Raw genomic sequence first — 18,062 nt, 5'->3', positions numbered from 1 at the left:
CCAGGCACGCACCAACACACCGCTTCTCCGGCCATGCTGAGGCCACGTCCCACATACAGCAACTAGAAGGATGTGCAGCTATGACATACAACTATCTACTGGGGCTTTGGGGGAAAAAATAAATAAATAAAATTATAAAAAAAAAAAAAAGAAATATTAGCACAAATTAACTGATGATAAAAATCTATTAACATTCATTCTGGGTGAGTGTCAGATTAGATTACAATTCAGATTAAAATCTGAATACAGTTTTACAGTTATTCCTGCAGGCCAGCAAGACATTTCATATCAGGGAAATTTTAGTTTAGCATATTTGTACAATAAAACTTTTGATTGAAGGGTCTATATGCCATGAACTATTGTATGTAGCATCTACAGGTCTCTATGAAATTACTAATGTTGATAAAATTGATAACCAAAAATAATTTAGAAAATATTTCAGTCATAGCTAATGGCTTCTTAATACTGCTTCTGCATTTTCAGATAAATCAAGAATGTAATTTTGACTTCTGTTTTTGGCTATTCTTTTTATGACTGCATAGAGATTTAGAGATGAAATAATATTTAGTTGTATATGTGGACTCTATTTTTAATTGAACAATAGCACAACTACACAAGGGAAAGAAATGTTTACATTTTTAAAATCACTGCCAGTTATGTCTGGAACTTTTCAGATTATGCATGAAATAATTTGAGTTTTCCTATCATGAGAATATTCTAGTCAAATCCTGCAGTTCATTTTTACTTAAAAAAATCAGTAGTTAAAATGTGCTGTTTGTAGTGTAGCTTATGTCAAAGAATACTTCATTTATTGAAAAAGATATAGTGTCAAGATAGCTTTCAAATTATGACAGCTTTTATAGTGTTTTATAATTTTTAAATTTTATTTTAAACTTGAAATTGAAAAAACATAGGGTGCAAAATTTGTTAGCCATTTGTTCAGCTTAGTTGGATTTCAACATTAATCATACAGTAGTATCTTTGTGGAAGGATATGTGAAGAGTGTTTTTCTTGATAAGAGAATTATTCTAATCACGTGAGCAGATACTTATGATTCTCTGTACATATATCTATGAAAAAATTGAGAGTAATTGTGAATTACTCTCTTTAGACATCATATTTGATTTTAATTTACCATCGGGAAGCTAACTTTACATTATAATTTTTATTTAAAAAATTAGATTGTACCTATTTTCTAAAAATATGTTAAAGTCTTCTTTACAAGATCATACAATTTAAAATTGTATAATTAACTATAACAGCAGAATAAAACCATTTAAAAAGAATAAACAATAACAACAACAAAAAACTCTGGTTTACCCAACTTTTATCCATAGAAAGAGGTTTACATCACGAAGTTTCACTTCATTTACATTTGGGTATTTAAAACACTTTCTTATGACTCTGTGAAGGAATGATTGCTTTAGCAGATGAATAAAGGATAATATTTTTTTTTTGAGGAAGATTGGCCCTGAGCTAACGTCTATTACCAATCTTCCTCTTTTTTTCTTCTTCCTCTCCAAAGCCCCCAGTACATAGTTGTATATCCTAGTTGTAGGTCCTTCTAGTTCTTCTATGTGGGACGCCGCCTCAGCATGGCTTGATGAGCAGTGAGTAGGTCTGAGCCCAGGATCTGAACTGGCAAATCCTGGGCTGCCAAAGCAGAATGTGCAAACTTAACCACTGCACCACCAGGCAGGCCCCACAGATAACATTTTAAAATGTCTTTTAAATGTGATTTCATTTGGACATTGAGGGTATTATGCAAAGTGAAATAAGTCAGAGGGAGAAGGTCAAATACAGTATGATTTCCCTCATTAAGTAGTAGATAATAGCAACAACAAACAAACACATAGAGACAGAGACTGGATTGGTGGTTACCAGAGGGGGAGTGGGGAGGGAGGAGGGCGAAAGGGATAATTCAGCACAAGTGTGTGGTGATGGGTTGTAATTAGTAGTGGGATGGTGAACATGAAGTAATCTATGCAGAAATAGAAGTATAATGATGTACACCTGAAATTTATACAATGTTATAAACCAATGTTACTGCAATAAACAAAAAATTAAAAAAAAAAAAAAAAGAAAGAAATAGAATGGGGAATTTTTTCCAAATTGTATCCATCAACAGGTTGTCCCAGTCTAATGATTCATCATCTCTTAGGTATATTATGGGGTTTCTTACTCTGAACAGGGTTTGCAATGAGCAACCCTGTGGTTGATTCACTTTCCTCCATGACTAAGCTGTGCAGGAGTTTGTCAGTGAAGGGCCCACTGCCCACCACAAGGTGACACTCCAGGGAAGGAAGGGCCTAAGGTTGGAGGGTTTGGAGGAAACATATTCATTGGGCTGCACGAGGGAAGTAGCATTCATCCACGAAATATATAAAAATACACACAGTTCATTGATGAACTACTACAGTTGTGTAGTAAAGTCAGTATCTGATGAGAGCATTATCGTCAGTACTTAGAAAAAGATTGGTTGAAAGACTCAAAAATAGGTCTAAAAAGTGGCAAAGTTAATTTAACCTGTGCTCAGGGCCCCAAAACAAACATAAAATTTGGAAGAAAAATAAAAATTTATTAAACGTTTAAATAAATAAATGTGATTCATTGGTGATGTTACTAACAGTAAACAGAATTAAAATAAGTTAATCAATAGAAGTACATTTCATGATGGGACTTTGAGATTTTTATAAAATGCAACAATTGACTGAAGAACATTAAAAGAACCATATGAAATGAGCAGGCAATTTTACAAAGTGGCAAGATAAATAACTAATGAATTGTCTATATTACTTTACTGTAATTGCACCAAAAGTGCCTTTCAAAAGATTAACTCTAACATGTCCTTATTGTGTTACTAAACTGCATGATAATGATAATTTATTTGTTTTAATATTGTTCAAAAGAGAATAAAGATCTTTTACATAAACTATAGCTGTTTCTTTTTCATTTTTAATTAAGAATATGTATTAGGCATTCTTTTTCAAAAACTGCCTTTCCTTACAGAAAAGTTTAAGAAAACTTACCACGTCTTGTTGCCCATTACATAAATGCCAGTTCTAAAGAAAAGTTTTCTTGCAGGCTGATTTTTCCTGCTGCTTAGTTCAACACCATCTTCCCCTGATGTCTTTTGCTGTGCTTAAGGGGACCACAAGCTAATTTCATAACTAAGCCATGCATACTTGAGAAGTTAAAACTTCTAAATGAAAAAAGCCAGAGTGTGCCACTTAATCAGATAATTTGCTTTTGAAACAATCTACTGTTAGCCTAGATCATGATATTTTTGTCAAACTATACATTTTTCTTACAGAAATAACACTGAAGTTGTAGAGCGAATATTATCTTTGCCACTCACCTAAATTAAGCTCACAAAACAGGTTAAACATACAAACAAACCCAAAACTCAGCCAACTAGTAAGATAGGGTTGAATGAAACACTCTTTACTGGCCTTATATGTTGAATTTTGCCATACTTAGATGCTCTGGAGGAACTATGAGTTTGTGGGGGAAGAGAGAGAATCCCCCTCTGCCTTTTCCCTTAAGGTTCTTATGGCTGGCCAAATAATTAACAAGACAAGTTAACAGGAGAAAATAATACCAAGTTTAATAACGTGTACATGGGAGAAATGTGTACAGGGGTGCTGAGTTTCTCAACACAATGGCAGAGATTCTCGTCTTAAATACCATCTTCAGCTAAAGACAAAGGAGGATGTTATGGGTGGCTGGTGTTTTGGGATTTCAGAGGGGAAGAAGACAATTTACATTAAGAGAGAAGTGTAAATGTTTGTCAGACAATGCTTTGCAGGGGCACCTATAGAGAATGTGGCTGGAGAGACAGGAATGATAGTAATCAAGGGTATGTACATTTAAGTCTTCTTCTTCCGTCCTGATAAGAGTTTTCACAGATAAGGTCATCCCCCCCTCTTCCCACTACACAGAGGGAGATACTTTTACAAATGTAAATATTTAGTAAACAGAACTTTGAAAAGAACAGGCTTAGCCAGGACCCTGCCAGTCTGTCTACACTCAGAGTTAAATTCCTTTAGGCAGTTTGGGGGAGGTCAAATTCCATCAGAAAATAATAAGGTAACGAGATATATTTCAGGGTGGCCAAATCTTGATCTCCCACAAGTTACAAAGACAGAACTAGAAATAATGGCAATAAAATTAGCATCAGCAGCAGAACATCCCCACTAGTTTTCTGGTTAGCATCCCCCCCCCCCCCCGTCCCCAAACCTAGCACTCAATTGACTGCTCTCCTCTTCTCTATCAAAGTCAATCATATTAATCTATTAAATATCTACTTTGATAAAACTGTACATTGAATTAAATACTATAGTGAATAGAAAAATTAACCAGGTGATACATAGAAGAGAGAAAATATATATCCCAAGTAGCCAGGTAAAGTGCAATATAGTGTAAGGTCATTAGAATGGTTCCGACAAAGTGCTTTGGGAGTTCAACAGAAGGAAAGATAATTTCCACCTGGGGTAACTGAGGATGTGTTCTTAGAAAAGGTACCATTTGAAGCAGAGCCTTTAAGGAGAATTGACTTCCTTAGAGAGCAGTGAGAACTGAAGAGAGGGAGGATATTCCAAGAAAAGAAATAGCATAAACAAAGACTTAGAGATGAGAAAGAATAGGCCATGTCTGAGAAATAGTAATATAGCTATAGTCCTATATTATTGAAAGGAGGGGATGGGTACAGGGGAGAGAGCCTTTTGCCTGGAAAGATCCATATGAAACAAAATATGCGAGGCCTTGAACGCCAACTGAAGGGCACTCAAATATATGGATTACTTATTTTGTGCCAGCCACTATATTGGATTCACATAAATTATGTTCGATCTTTGCCGAAAAAAGAGGTAAATGGCATCATGCTCATTTTTACAGAAGAGAACTGAACTCTGAACGTGTCCATTCCTTCTCGGAATCGCAGAGCTAGCAAATGCCAGAATCAGACTGAACTCAGCTGGTGTGGTTGTAAAGTCCACACACTCCACACCACCAATGCTCCTGATAGACCCCCATGCTCCTAATAGACTCAATTCCACAGGCCACCAGATTCCATCAGTCCTACCTGGAGATGTCTGACCCTGACCCATTTCTGAGGCTACTCATCTCTCATCTGACCTGCTGTAATAGCCTCCACATTGGACTACCAGTTTCTCCTTGTTCCTGCCCTTACATACCCTCCCACTGCTGCCAGAGTTATCTTTCTGCAAGATTCCATTCGCTGAACTTTCGAGAGAGCAGTACTGCATGCAAGGTGAATTGCTAATTGCACCTGAGGCCCTTCACAGCCAGGCCCAACTTGTTTTTCCATCTTCACATTACAGGACTCCTAACCCCACCTACCTCTAGACACACCAACCTTTTCATCACTTTGAAAAATATCACCCCTTCCACACAAAACATCTCAGAATCAGTAGCAAGGGGTGGAGGGGTGAAGTGTGTGTATTTTATACTCTGAACATGTGCCCTTGTTGTTTCCTCTGCTCCGTGCCCTTTCCTGCTTCCTCTGTTCATCTGCAAAGTCCTGCTCTGTGGACTTGTCACCTCTGTGAAGGCTTCTCTAACCCTCCCCAGTGAGAATTCTTTGCTCACACTTGTGTGATCCTCTGTGTGGGTGTCTAATATAGCCCTTGTGACACTGAATTTCGAGCTGTTTACCCGCCTGTCTGCCTGAGAAAGTGTTCTTAAAGGCAGACACTGTCTTTTTCATCTTTGTATAATCAGTATCTAACCAGCACCTAGCACAGGGTCAATACTCATAGAATGAGACCTGACCGAGGGATATTTCTTGTTGCAAGGCTGGGCAACAAGCCATCAGGGGAGCAGCCACAGGGTCTGTGTGGGGTGATGAAGCCCTGCCTTGTGCTGCATGGACTATTGTTTACTGGGAAGTTGGGCTGACCTCAGCAGCCTCCTTACAAGCCCTCAGGCTTGACCTCCTCTCTCTTCTTGTTCTCTCTCTCTCTCATCCTAAATGTTAGCTGTCTTACCCTATTGAGCTTATTTTTCTCTCAAACTTCAATCTGTTTCTCTGTTTTGAATATCTTAGCTAATTGGCTTTCATTTTTCAGTTGATTTTAAATTTCGTTTATTTTAATTCCACACACACATACATACATACAGGCTGGCCCCTATGGAGTTGTTCAGGAGAATCATTCACCATTGTTGAATAAATAAAGCCCTGTTGCAATTTGGCTCTTATGAGGGGGCCCCCTCTCCAGTGAACAGAGCTCTTTTGGCAGGTTTACCACTGCAGAGCTTTGCCGTGCACCATACCCCTCTTTCCCAGGGCACCATGCTTTTAGGGTAATGTGGGAGTCTGGGATGGGGAATGGTCAGGCACAGCTCCACGTTTTACTCAATCTTCCTTCCCTGCTGCTCAGGCTCATCCACTCATGACTCAGGCCAACCTCCTTTGAGGAACTTCAGTCCACCCTCTGAAATATCTGAGCCCCAATATGACCTGAATTCAGTATGCAGATGATCTTCTCTGCTCAATGATCATTGTCAACACCCAATATTTACTCCAAGCTTTTGCCCACAAAGGACATAACATCTCTAACCATAAAATGCAATTAGCAGCCCTCAAGTGCCTAGGACATGATATGTCCCCTAAAAGAAAGACTTTAGTCCTGAAAGAATTAACACCATTATCAATTTCCCTCTTCCTAAGAACAAAAGACAACTCTGAGGGTTTTGTGGGAGATCAGAAGTGGCCACCCCAAAATATGTATCTTTGGCATGAGGATTATTTGGGGCTGGTTACTTTTAAGAAACTGCAGAAGGGAAAGAAGCTCTGAAAAGTAGAAGTTACCCTTTGTAAGAGACATTTATATTTATAAGGGAAATTTCCATGTGTAAATGTGTCTCCCTCTCTGTACTAGGAAGAAGAAGGAATGACCTCATCTCTAGAAACTCTTATCAGTGTGGAAGGAGAGGGCTTAAATCTGCATACTCTTGTTTACTGCACTTTCTGGTAATCTCCTATAGCTGACTCCCCCACACCCAATATCCTCCTGTGTCTACCTGAATATGCTATTTAAGGTGAAAACCTCCACCATTTGTTGAGAAACTCAGTTTCCTTGGTTTCTCCCATGTATACATGTTATAAAGCTTTGTTTGATTTTCTCCTCCTATTTGGTCTCATGTCAATTTAATTTGTAGCCCAGCGAGAAAGGACCCAGAGTGGGTAGAGGATAGTCCTCCTCCCCTTCAGTTTCGAGGATTAGTTGGCTTTTGCCAGAACTGGATCCCTAACTTTTCTGCTATTGCGTCTCCCTTATACACCATGACTAAGGAGACTGTCCCTGAACCCCTTAACTGGGACTCTCTTTCCATGTGTGTATTTCAAAACCTCAAATCCTCTCCATCCTCTTCTCCCACTTTTAGAGTCCCCAGTTACTCATTAACCTCCCCCTTTATATACATGAAAGGGACGGATACACGTTAGGGGCCTCAACCAAAACACAATTCTCCTCCTCACCACCAAAACTGCTGCAAAACTACAAAGAATAGAACCTTGGGTTCACATTTCACAACTGAAAAAACCCAAGCCTTACTTCAAATAGAAAGCCATTTCAACAGGAACCCTTAAATCAAGGGTCTTTTGATAGCCCCCAGAAGCGGACGATGACGTAGGGTGGCAAAATTTGCGACCCCAAAATATGTCGCTTTGACATAAGGATTATTTTGAGCTGAAGGCAATTGAGAAGAAGCGGATACAAGAAAAGCTCTCTACCTTCCCCCTATTTACCTAAAAGCAGGACATAAATTTGCAAAAGTGTCGCCCTCCCCTCTCTATCAGGAAGGACAAAAGTTAATCTCCGGAGACAACTTGAGATCCTTATCAGCCCTGGGATAGCACCAGAGGAATCCACATAACTAACTTTATTGGCCCTTATCTTCCACTAGTTTGCCCACATATTTGCTTTCCCACGATTTGCTGCTCCTAGAAACTCAAAGTCCTTTTCTTTTGTCTTATCACTTCTCTAAAACTTTACTGTTCCTTTGCTAAGATGCTGTATAAGCCCAAGTTCTAACTAGCCTTTTGAGTTACTCTTCACTGAGGTTTTGCCCACATGATGTGTGCTGTGTGCGATAATAAACTCTGTTTTTCTCTCGTTAATCTGTGTATTGTCAGCCCCAGTCAGGGAACCTAGTAGAGTAGAAGACAAAAGATTTTTTCCTCCCCTATAATGACATGAGGTAGCGTCCTCTCCCAAGAACAAGTGTATGGCACCATGAAGTGGTCATCTTCCACCCAAGACACCAGAACAAGATCACCTACGATCCTGTAGTCAATCCCCTGTATTTTCCCTCTGTATCCTTCTTGTTGTCCTTCTTTTATTTTTCTATTATTCATTAGTATCAACACTTCCTTGATTCATGTCTTCCCTTTTCTTTTTTGCCCTTCCTGTCATTTCCTTCTTCCCCATTCTTCATTTTACCTACATTCAGGACCCCCAAACCTTTGGATGGCTTTTGCTAAACTGACTACCGGATCTTAAATTCTTTCTTAAAACTGTTGCTTTTTTTCACTCTTTCCTTTTAGCTCAACCATCTTTCCTCAAATTCCTCTTTCCACTCTTAAAAACTCCACAGTTATTTCAGCTGTTTTTCCCACACAATGTTAGGAAATTCTTCCTATATTTTATATCAGTTAAGCAGGTATCCAAATTCAACGAGGACCACTTTTAGAAAAAGTCATGTTTATTTCTCTGGCAATTTCACAACAAAAATTTCCTAGGTTCCAATTTCTGTCTCTATATCTTTTATTCTGCCAACTCTGATACAGTACTAATAACTATTCATCATTTTCCCACAGAAAACACAATCTCATATCAAATAACTCTCCCATTCGGTGCTGTCCTCTGGGGGCGCTGAAGTTTTATATGTGGAAAGTTTCAATCAGGATATTCCCCTTACAGCCATACTGTTTTATCTTAGCTTCTATATGGTACAAGTGATAACCCTATGGCAAAGAATTGCCCCATTCTCCTTGGTTGCCCCAAAGACACCTATTTCATTTGTGGAAACAGAGCCTATTGCCAGCTCCTAGCACTCTGGACAGGCTTATGTAACCTAGCCAATCTTATCAGTTCTTACCAGATAGGTAGCCCAACCACCCTCTTAAACTATTTAGATTCCTCTCTGCCCTCTTCAATGCCTACCATTGGTCTTGACAGTCCACTTACTGTGTTTCCTGAAAATGTGGAAGCTGACACCAAAATGTTACTGCATTCTTCCTTTCACTGCTGGATCTGAAGACACCCTTGAAAGGAAAGCTGAGAGCTTTGTAGGAGATCTCAAGGACTTCGTTGCATGTGATCACATTCAAGCAGCCTTTTTGCCTGAAGTATCTGTAGTACGGGCTACTCAAGAAGTGAGTTGAAACTCTCACATCTTCCACGCCCTACTAATAACCATCACTGCAAATCATGTGATAAAGAACATTGACCTTCCCGCCCAAGAACTTCAGAGGGATCCATACACAGTACCCCACAGCTGACTGGCACTCCATCTGCTCTCGGCGCCAAGAAGGGGGACTTGTGCTGTGTTCGGAAGTGACTGCTGCACATTTATTTCCCCAAATTTCTCTGACTTCTACATCATAAATAAGAACATTCAAGTTGCTAATGAAGAAATTCACCCCATTGCCACCGCAGTCCTGACCCCATCATTAAAGGACCCTTCCACACTAATTTCCTGGAATCCACTAGACCGGTTGCTGTCTGGTCTCAGGTCTTAGCTTTATCCCTTAATACAACCTCTAACAATAATTTTTATGCTTGTTGTTGTATGTATCCCCCTGATTAAATGCCTTGTCTCCAAAACACTGCTCAGTTCCAGACTACTGCAGAGCACAACAGATGGTTCAGCTGTTTCCCCAAGAACAGCGCCAACATGAAATGCTGACTTTGGGGACTGTTTCACTGAACCTTGACCAAAATTCCACAGGAATTACTCTAATACCTAAGATTGTTCTAAGACAAACTATGTTTGTTTGACAAGGCCAACAAACACAAACTTTTCTCTTTTGCCTGAACTTGCTGACAAGGCCAGACACAGACCCTCCAATTTCCATCTCTTTGTCTCATTATTTGTTAGCTAAGATTAGAACTGTCTGTCCTCCTGAAACTTGCTAACTACAGAGAAAACATTTGCTGTTCAGATATCCGACTGAGACTTCTGCTTGCAAAACAATCCCTACTGTAAATCCCCAGTTTGCCATGTGTTCACCCCTTTCCATAAAAGTCTAACGCAAAATCACCCCACTGAGACACTCTGATATTCAGATCTGGGGTGCTCTCTGTATTGAAACAGCCAGAATAAAATCAACCTCTTTCCTTGTCCAGTTTTTGTCTTGGATAGAAGCCACCCAAATATTCTCTGACAGTTAGGCAGGTGGTCTGTCTGAAATCAACAGAGGATTTATGGTGTCAATGTAAATAATCCATAATCAATCTATAAATCAAAATTGGGGAGAGTTTATTATGAGCCAAATTTGAGGACCATATAGCCTGGGGCCTTCCTTCTCCAAGGAAGGAAGGGCACCAAAGAAGTGGGGTGTACAGAGCAGTTATATACCATCAAAGAGCATGTATCACATATGATTGCAATGTCCTTTTTACAATAGTCACGAGATTGCCCTGCCAGCACAGCGATTGATGGACACAGCAGGTAGCAGATCTGCTGTCTTGAGTTGGGTGGTCACAGGATGAGCACAGCAATCAAATCCCAGCCTAGTGAGAAATGCTTATTCTTAAGGAAATGCCAATGTGGGGGAAGTTGCATCCTTATCTTAAGGGCATTTATTCTTGTCTTTGGGACATGTTAATTGCTTAAAGCAGATATACAATGCATGTTCAAAGGCCACAGGCCCTTTTGGAAAAACAAGATCAGGCTGACTTAGTTTTATACCAAATGGCTTCCTCATATACCCCAATATATCCTATTGCTTGCCATTTATTTATCACTGAGAAGATTGTCAGCTACCATTTTATCTCAGCTTTACTCAGCCCCTTGCTACATGGATGTTTTATATAGATACCAAGATGTAACTGGGCCTCCTTTACCTGACTCTGCCCTCACCCAGTGGCTGTGTTGAGACAAATTTCATGTTCTGTATACACACATACACACAATAGAACATTAATAAATAATCTAGACTTCTAGCAAAGTTTTCACTTAGAAATGGAAAAGAATGCTAAATTTCAGATTACCCATTAAAACCTCCTGTATCTGTAACAGTCTTTCTCTTTTGCCTAAATTCATTCCCCTGACCCTCCCCTCGCCTCCCCTCCCTTGCCTTCCCCTTCCCTTTTCTGCTCTTCTATTCTCCTCTCTTCTTTCTCCCTCCTCCCTCACTATGTCCCACCTCAGGGTTCCTTTGGGGTTTCTCTGCATTCATAGCCACTTCCCTCCCTTAGCAAAACAAAAGATCTCTTCCAGGATGCACTCTTCTCAAAAAATATGGAAATAGGGTGGGATGGATTGATGATAACTCTTTATCCTATTTTTGGAGTTTTAATTCCATACTGATGCTTTTTTATTTTCTTTTAACTTGGGGGAGTTTTAGCTCATTTTAATGCTTATTTGTTTCTTATAATTTGTATTAAATATTATATAATTTCAAATTCAAATTTTTTTTTTTCCTTTTATAACAAACTTTAAACCTTTTGTTCCCTTACATATATTCCCACTGGATATCGGCAAGCTATATTAATTTTCGGCCATCTAGGGGATGTCCTAATGAGTGAAGGACTTACAAAGAAATGCCTCATCCTAACTTCAGTGAGAAAATACTTGCTTTCAGATATTCCAGTATACATTCACAGGAAGTGACAGAGTAGAGATTTCTGTAGTCAGATTCTGGCCACTTTTGCTGCTTTCATCTTACTAAGCTCTAGAATGGCTTATTTCAGTAGAGTCATAAGAGAAAACCCTCAATATTTGCTCTTAACCAGTTTCCCTCCACTCTCCTGCGAACCAAGGAGAATTGGCTAGAACAGCATTTAACTAAAGAAGGCTGTAGTTGTTACTCTGGTTGGTGGCTCTCCTAAGCCTTTGGGTCCTGTTTTTAGTAAGGAGAGACTTGCCTGAGAAGACACTAGAAAGAGCCCTTTCTTCTGTGATTAGTGAGCCATGGCCCACCCCCAGAAATATATGCTCTGCTTTACTAAACTTCCTAGTTTTCACTAAATGGAAACAGATGCCTAAAGAGTGACTCCATTGAACTTCTGGATGTATGTCACATTGATCATGCTCTGCTCCTAACTTTATTCAGTTATTCACTCCTCCTTCTCCTCCTCCTCTTCCTTCAGGGGCCTGTTCAGTTCCTTCTGGGGTCTTACTAAGGGTTTGCTCTCTTCCTTTGAAGGGATCTCTTCAAATGCTTTAGACTAAAGTGTGAGACCAGAGCAGTTGCATTGAGAGTGCTTTTTACTATTTCCCAGTCCTAACCAAAGACTAATGTTTGAGTATTCTTTTCCACACCACCACTACTGTTCTGGATGTCAAGTCTTACGAAGAACAGGGCAGAGGAGGGGAGGTAAATGTCTAAACGAATAGTTTAGAGGAGGCTAGGCAAACTTGAGGCTGCAGCCAGACACCCTCTGCTAGATGATCCATGAGTGATCTGCAGGCTGCTGATGATCCAAGACCTCCATGTTACAGCATTTAGACGAATAGCACCCAGGACTCAGCTTTGGCGATAGTCGATGGTACTTCTAATAGCAACAAATGGCTTGCAAGTGTGTGGAGTCAAATGTTGCTGGTGGGTTTCTCTAGAGGCAATAAAGAGTGTAAAAGTAGCTAGTGGTGAAAACCCTGCCCTGACCCTTAGGTAAAACATTGGCTTGAGAAACTCAGTCATGAATTATTTTAGGTAAATAGTTGATGTAAAATTAGGATGGGTTATCCAGTTAACTAATAGATCTATACTTGAGAAGAATGAAGAGTTGACCTTTTTGTGTGTGTGTGTGAGGAAGATCAGCCCTGAGCTAACAGCTGCCAATCCTCCTTTTTTTTTTTTGCTGAGGAAGACTGGCCCTGGGCTAACAGCCATGCCCACCTACCTCCACCCTATATGGGACGCCGCCACAGCATGGCTTGACAAGCGGTGCATCAGTGCGCGCCTAGGATCCCAACAGGTGAACCCCGGGCCGCTACAGTGGAGCACGCGCACTTAAATGCTTGCCCCACCTGGCTGGCCCCAAGAGTTGACCTTTTTTTTTTTTTTTTAAATTTTTTATTGCAGTAACATTGGTTTATAACATTGTAAAAATTTCAGGTGTACATCATTATACTTCTATTTCTGCATAGATTACATCATGTTCACCACCCAAATACTAACTACAACCCATCACCACACACGTACCGAATTATCCCTTTCACCCTCCTCCCTCCCCCCTTCCCCTCTGGTAACCACCAATCCAATCTCTGTCTCTATGTGTTTGTTTATTGTTGTTGTTATCTATTACTTAATGAAGGAAATCATATGGTATTTGACCTTCTCCCTCTGACTTATTTCACTTTGCATCATACCCTCAATGTCCATCCATGTTGTCACAAATGGCTGGATTTCATCATTTCTTATGGCTGAGTAGTATTCCATTGTGTATATATACCACATCTTCTTTATCCATTCGTCCCTTGATGGGCACTTAGGTTGCTTCCAAGTCTTGGCTATTGTGAATAACGCTGCAATGAACACAGGGGTGCATGTACCTTTGCAAATTGGTGTTTTCAAGTTCTTTGGATAAATACCCAGCAGTGGAATAGCTGGATCATATGGTAGTTCTATCCTTGATTTTTTGAGGAATCTCCACACTGTTTTCCATAGTGGCTGCACCAGTTTGCACTCCCACCAGCAGTGTATGAGAGTTCCCTTCTCTCCACATCCTCTCCAACACATGTTGTTTCCTGTCTTGTTAATTATAGCCATTCTGACTGGCGTGAGGTGATATCTCATTGTAGTTTTGATTTGCATTTCCCTGATAGTTAGTGATTTTGAACATCTTTTCATGTGTCTGTTGGCCTTCTGTATATCTTCTTTGGAGAAATGTCTGTTAGGTCTTTTGCCCATTTTTTAATTGGGTTAGTAGTTTTTTTGTTGTTGAGATGCATGAGTTCTTTATATATTTTGGAGATTAAGCCCTTATCAGATGTATGGTTTGCAAATATCTTCTCCCAATTGTTAGGTTGTCTTTTCGTTTTGTTGATGGTTTCCTTTGCTGTGCAGAAGCTTTTTAGTTTGATGTAGTCCCATTTGTTTATTTTTTCTATTGTTTCTCTTGCCCGGTCGGACATGGTGTTTGAAAAGATGTTGCTAAGACCGATGTCAAAGAGCGTACTGCCTATGTTTTCTTCTAGAAGTTTCACAGTTTCAGGAAGAGTTGACCTTTTTGATGGTGGGAAAAATATATATTCTAGTCCAGCCAGAAGTGATAATACTATTGGAATTATTCAAGAAAAACAAATTATTAATAATAAACTTTATCAGATGTGAGGGCAATGGTCATTCTGGAAACTTTACTTATCACATCCAAATACTAGTAAAGTGGGAAGGATGAGGTATCAATTTTGTTTTTGTTTTATTTACTTGTTAGCTCTAGTGATCTTTGTTTTATCCTTTGAAATTCCAGTGGTGATTTGTGTTTTGCTTTCTTCCTGATTTTTTTCTTAATTCAATGTGTTACACTGGGTGCCTACATTTGATTTTTATTTTGCATGATACTACATTAGACTTACTAAGACTTTTGTTTAGCTGTTTGTGTTGGCTAACTTAGAGTGTTAGAAACAAGAGTATTAGTAAAAATGGGATCCTCTTATGGTGTACTATCTTGCAGTTAAAGCTGTTATTCAAAACAAGGAGATATTATTCTTAAGGCACATTACAAGAATTTTAAAATTCTTTTTTATAGATTCTAATTCTCTGTTGAAAATTTCTCATCCATTTTGCCTATCTTTTGCTCTATTTTATTTAAAATTAATCATATTTTGTTTAAAATATAAGCCTTGTCTTCCAACTCCAGTATCAGTATCATCTATTGGTTCTTCCATCTTATTTTTCTTTATAGATTACTATCACATATTTCTGCTTCTTCATATTTTTAGCAATTTTTTTTTGTATGTTGGACATTTAACTGTAGAGGCCTCAGGTACTATCTTCCATCAGCAATGATTCTTCCTTTCTTTTGTCAGATAGAGTGAAAGGTTAGTCAATCTAATCAGGTCTTGAGCTGGGCTGCAGATTTCATAAGATTCAGTCCATCTCTATTCCTCCCCATTCTTCAGGATTGGTCCACTGGGCTTTTGATTAATACCCTGGATAGTCTCTTTTTTCTCAGCCTCGAAAGTTCTGCCTTTTGCAGATTTTAAACTTAGTTCCTATCCTTTGTAGGTTTAAAATTGGGCAAATGTCTTGATGACGAGATCTGTTTTGTTTGTTTCTTGCAGGCTCCTCCATCTGATGGGACTTTATCCCCCAAGATTTGTAAAACAATTGAACGTTTCACTCTGCCTCCTCTACTCGCCTTCCACAGTCTCAGGTACCATCACAGAACTCAGCGCACGGCGCACGTCCCATGCAAAAATCTAACCATGCAGTTTACATTTTCCGATCCTTTTTTGCCAGTCCTACATAACTACAAAAACTCCACTGCTTTCTCTTTTCCCCTGTAGTATCTCTGTTTGAGCTAGGATATATCTCTCTATCTTATAGCTATGTGTATAGGTATAGCTATTTATAACTTTTATCATGCTCTTTACTCCTCTTTTCTTAACTTTTTCTATCTGGTTGGTCGGTTTTTAAATGGCACCTTTCAACTCCCACCTATTACCTATACAGTCAATGATTTTATTTTATTTTTCCCTTCTCCTTTCCCTTTTCCTCTCGTTTTTCACTTGCATTCTTTCTACTGGGCATATGATGTTTACATTCTATTTTTTGATCTATGTCACTACCCTTATGTTAGTTTTAGCTCTACTAATAAATATATTAAATGTTCACCATCAATTATTTTTATAAATTTTCCCGGTCATCTTTTGTTTGGATGAAGTTCATCTTCTAGTTAGCTTTCCAGGAAGGGCATATGAGAATAGTATTCCCTTATTTATAGCATGTTCAAAACTGTGCTTCTCTAGCCCTCATACTTGAAGTATAGCTCAGCTGCATATAGAATCTTTGACTTAGAATTTACTTGAATTTTTCTTGAAATGATGCTCCTTTGTTGCCTTGATTTTTTTGTTGCTCTTGAAAAGTGTGAGATCATCCTCATATTATTAGCCTCATAAGTAAATTGATTAGTTTGCCTGGTGGACTTCATGATTTTTTTTTCCTTAATGTCCAATAATTTTACCAGGATAAGCCTCAGAGTTGATCATTCCAGGTCAATTTTACCATTTTTCTTTTATTTACAGAAAGTTGTCTTGGATTATAAATACTAGTCTTTTCCATCGCTTTGTTTTCTTCATCTTCCAGGACTCCAATAATACATATGTTGGATCTTCTTTGCCTGTCTTCCATTTTAAGCACTTTCTCTCCGACTTGTTTTACTTCTTTATGTCATTTTCATTTCCTTGCTTGTTTCCTTCCTTTCTTCACTGATCTTTATTATAATTCCACTTGAATCTTTTCTGCCTTAGACAGTGGTAATTTATTCTTCATTTCTGAGATGTTTTTGTCTTTTCCTTCAAGTTTTTCCTGATTTGGACAACTCTTATGGCATTCCTTCCTGTTTTTGTTCATTTCTGTTCTTAGGTTGTGAACTTCTGATCTAGATTTGATACACATACACATACACACATATTATCTAATGCTTGTTTGAAGATATTTTATTTTAGTTTCGAGCTTGATCTTACAGTTTTTTTTTTCCTTTTTTTTTTTTTGAGGAAGAATTTTCATTAGGTGAAATGTTGTAATTTACCTTTTCTGTTTTCCTCCCAGAATAGTTTTGTATTGTGTTGGTTTTATTTTTTTTAAATAGGCCTTCTGTGGACACTTTCTTAGTTGAAAAGCGTTTTATTGTGTCAGTATACTGAAGTGCAATTCCTTTAATAGATAATGGTTTTAGTGGTGGCAGTTGTGCATATGTGGGGAGGAGTACCTGCATCACTTATTCCTCTTTTGTTTCTACGGGATCCTTAATTTTCTCCCTTACTTCCTTCTTTCCATTCACTACCACGTCTTTAAGGGACACTACCACCTTGTCATTGTAGCTGATTCTTCCTCATATGCAATGCTTATCTAAAGCCGCCACCTCTGGTCCTACTCATTTTCAAACCCTTTCCCGATAGCCAGTGCTATAACCTACCAAGACCCAGGCTGTATTCAGTATTTTGGCATTAATGTTTGACAATTTCTTCCAGGGTTTAATTTTGCCTATGCTTTATCCTATCATCCACTCCCCTTTTCTCTTTTTCAAAGATTCTCTGAAGCTCTCCCACTCTCAGCATCCAGAGTTTTGCAGCAGTGGTGGAAGCTTTGTTGGAATTTGGTACTTATCAATTTTCTGGTAATTTGATGTTTGCATTATACTCTGTCTCCTCGTATTGCTAAAGGCATGGATCGTGTGTAATTTTATTTGCACTCCTTGTACATAATTTTTTGAAGATGTGGAGAGATTTTGGTTCTGGCAGTTGACATTATCCTCTAGATAAAATTTCTAATACTCTAGAAAATTTATCTCTGTTATCTCTTATTAATAGAGATTTATCTCTGTTGATAAGCAACTCCAATTCATTCACTTTCATGCTTCCTACTACTGTATTAATTATACAATTTATTTATCCATACTCTTAATAATGGTCATTTATATTGCATTTAATAGTTCACTATTACAAAAAAATGCTGCAAACAACATACTTGTACATATTTCTTTGTTTACATATGCGAGCATTTCTGTAGGGCATATATATATCTATGTCCAAAAAGTGCTGGGTTACAGAATACGTGCATCTTCACCTTTACCAGATATTGCTTAATTCCTCTCAAAAATGGTTGTCATAATTTACAATTCTGCCAGCAGTGTCAGAAAATTCTC

The sequence above is a fragment of the Diceros bicornis genome, chromosome 33 (genome assembly GCF_020826845.1).
Source record: "Diceros bicornis minor isolate mBicDic1 chromosome 33, mDicBic1.mat.cur, whole genome shotgun sequence".
NCBI lineage: Eukaryota > Metazoa > Chordata > Mammalia > Perissodactyla > Rhinocerotidae > Diceros > Diceros bicornis.
The sequence above is the reverse complement of the archived record's forward strand: the minus strand, read 5'-3'. Positions refer to the sequence as shown.